Source organism: Acomys minous (genome assembly GCF_964271855.1).
Source record: "Acomys minous genome assembly, chromosome: 1".
Taxonomy (NCBI): Eukaryota; Metazoa; Chordata; class Mammalia; order Rodentia; family Muridae; genus Acomys; species Acomys minous.
In genome coordinates, this window is record NC_140483.1 from 97,827,965 (window position 1) to 97,831,152 (window position 3,188).

The following is a 3,188-nucleotide window of genomic DNA, read 5'->3' on the forward strand; positions in this document are numbered from 1 at the left end:
TATATCCATCCATAAGGTCCGTGCTGCTGCTGGTCATGCTTTCCATGCATGAACTCCAGAAAGGCTGGTGACGCTGTGCAGAAAATAGATGTGATTAGCAGAACACTCGGGCAGAGCTTGCCAAGGGACAGCCACATGAAAACAAGGCCCTATTTGCTCTTAGAAATTAGGTAATTAACTAAGAACCAAACAGAGATAGTTTTAGCATATAATTGGCCACATCTCAGCAGGAGAATATGGCAGGTGGGTAACCCTGTTTTCCAAAGCTTTAGGACATTGCTAATAAGGAATACGGCTTACAAGGATATGCTTGATTGATTCTTACATTTATTTATTTATGGGGGCATGTGCTACGCATGTTTGGAGGTCAGAGGACAACTTTGTAGAGTTGGTTGTCTTCTTCTACCATGTGGGCTGTGAGGAACACACTCAGCTGACCAGGCAGCAAGGACCTGTGCTCACTGAGCTAGTCTGCCAGCAAGAGTTTCGATATTACGCTAACTTTACAGATTGTCAGTCAGCTTTCCGTCACTGTAATGAAATACCTTCCAAAGACTACTTATTAAGTAAAGAGATTTATTGTGGCTTATGGTTCTGGAGGTTTGAGGTCCAGATCAGGCAGCCCACTTGGTTACAATCCCTGGTGAGGCCTGTTCAGGAGCCTGCCAGGGTTGGAGATCACAGCCACAGTGGGAACCAGAGAAAGAGAGAGGCAAGGAGCAGGTCCCACAAGCCCCCTGAAAGAACAGTGCTCTCTCCGAGACTGAAGGATGGACACCCCTCCTCAAAGCCCTATCTCTGGAAAGTCTGCAGCATCCCATAGATTTGCATCCTGGAGAAGAGACATTTGGGGAACCACTCAGATTATACAGAGCACAGGAAGAGCTCTTCAACAAGTCACATGAGAGCACATGACACCTTTTAGTGTGTAAGCCCAACGTTTTCCTGTAGTACTCCTTCAAAGTGTCACGTGTGTGTGTCTGTCTGTAGGCTTAAGAGTCATAAAGTTTATTTGCTATTTTTAAACTTTTTATTAATTCCTTGTGAATTTCACACCATGCACCTCAATCTCAATCATGTCCGCATCACCTCATATCTGCCGCCCTCTGTTCATGCAAACACCCTCCCCAAAACTAGAAAAAACAAAATATGTGTGGAAGTTGTAGCGTGTCCTACAGTACACCTTTTTGTCCACACATCTTTACTTGCAAATGTTCATTGTGATGAGTCATTGGTCTGATGGAGGCCTCTGGCCTCTGCTACAGCGTCAATACTGCATCCTCACCTGGACTCCTCTTGGCTACCCTGTGTCATGGATATTCTGCAGCTTTGGACCTCCATGACTGGCCCTTTATGTACTCCTGAAGTCCATAGATGGGGTAGATATTGGGGTGGGCCAATTCAAAGTCCTGGGCCTGAACCTAAGTGGTAGCTGAATTGGCCAGCCTGCCAATTCTCCTGCACCCACACCACCAGGGCACGCTCTCCAGCATTGCCCTGGCTAGCCCATCCAATGCTGCCCTGCTGGCAAGGGGCAGGGCTGGCTTTCCCAAGCTCACACCCTCGGGACCAGCGCACCCATGCCCCGGCGGCCACCAGGGACAACGCTACTGAGGTGCCCTCACTGTCTCTATTGGTTTGTTTTTAAGTTTGAGTACAAGGTCATGGGTTTCATTAGGGCATTTTCATAGTCATTTTGTTGATCTTCCTTCCCTGCCCCCAAATTCCTGACTCATCCCTCTTTCTCTGTTCCCTCAGCATCCTCAGGAGCTCTGGTTATGTTTCCATGTCATATGAATCAAGTACCCTCTTTATACCTGCTACCCAATCCCTCTTTAGGACATCTTTTGCCTCCACAATCCCTCTTCTTGTCCAAGATGTATACAAATATATAAAAACTGCTGTAGAGTCCACTTATGAGAGAAAACATGTATTTATTTTGAGTCTGGGTCACTCCACTTAACACATTATTTCATTTTTTTTATGGGTGAAAACTTCTATGGTGCATATTTACCACATTTTCTTTACCTGTTCATCTGCTGCTGGACATCTTAGCAATGTCTATTTTCAAACTACATTTAGAAGCTGTGAGAACTAATGGGATTTGACACTGGATTACATTGTCAAAATGATCTGGTCGTGTTACTAGGTCTGTTCGGGCAGCAGAGGCCTGTGAGAAGCTAGGAGGCCTTTGTTGCCCTACCTCTGTGCCAAGGAACAGGCGCTGAGGCTGAGCCAAGGCTGACCCCAAGCTCTGTGAGCACAACGCTCTTGCCCTGAGCTCAGGCTAGACTTCATGGCAGCAGCCATGTGCAAAGCAAGCCAATGCCACCAAGCCATGCTTCACTCTCTGCCCTCTGTTCTTTTGCTCTGAGTCCAAGAAGCTGATTGAAGTAACAACAGTAATGAGAAAAGCTGAGAAGAAGGGAGAGAGGCTCTCTCTGAATCTAGCTCAGGCCCAGCTCACTTCACTCTGTAGAGAACAGTAGGCCAGGGCTTGTGCGACTGGCTTTGAGAGGTTTGGGGAAAAGGTACTTTTTCAGAGGGTGAGATCACACCGATCGTCACTTAGCCCACTAGCCAGACAGTGGTACCCTCTACTTCCCCACTCTCCCCAGGGAACAGAGATAGGGCAGGGGGCAGAGGAAGAAAAGGGGCATGGCATGAGCACTGCTCCCCCCCCCACCTCCACACCCCCCACCCCCCGCCGCCTATAGGCCAGTATCCATCTTGCGTTAGAGTAGAAGAGGCCAAGGTCAGAAATTGAGGCTTGTCCTGACTCACGTGATCAGGCATGGATATGCCAAAAGGATAGATTTTCTTACTCTGACCCCCCCCCCCCCGCATTCTGTTTTGGTTGAGTTTTTGAGACAGGGTCTCACCATGTAGCTTTAGCTGACCTGGTACTTTGCTATGTAGACCAGGCTGGCCTCAAACTCACAGAGGTCAGCCTGCCTCTGCCTCCCCAGTGCTGGGATGAATCCTCCATTCCAAGCACCTGCTTACCCACATAACTCCATAGCCTGTTCTCCTGGTCCCCACTGCTGCCTGGTATTGGACACACACATGGTCTCCTGCCCCTAATGAGCTGAGCGGTGAAGGAAGGGACGAGAGATGAGTGTGAGCTAAGGCTAGCCCCTGCTACAGGAAGGAAGGTCTAGAGAGTTCAGTGCTTGCTTGGTGACTGG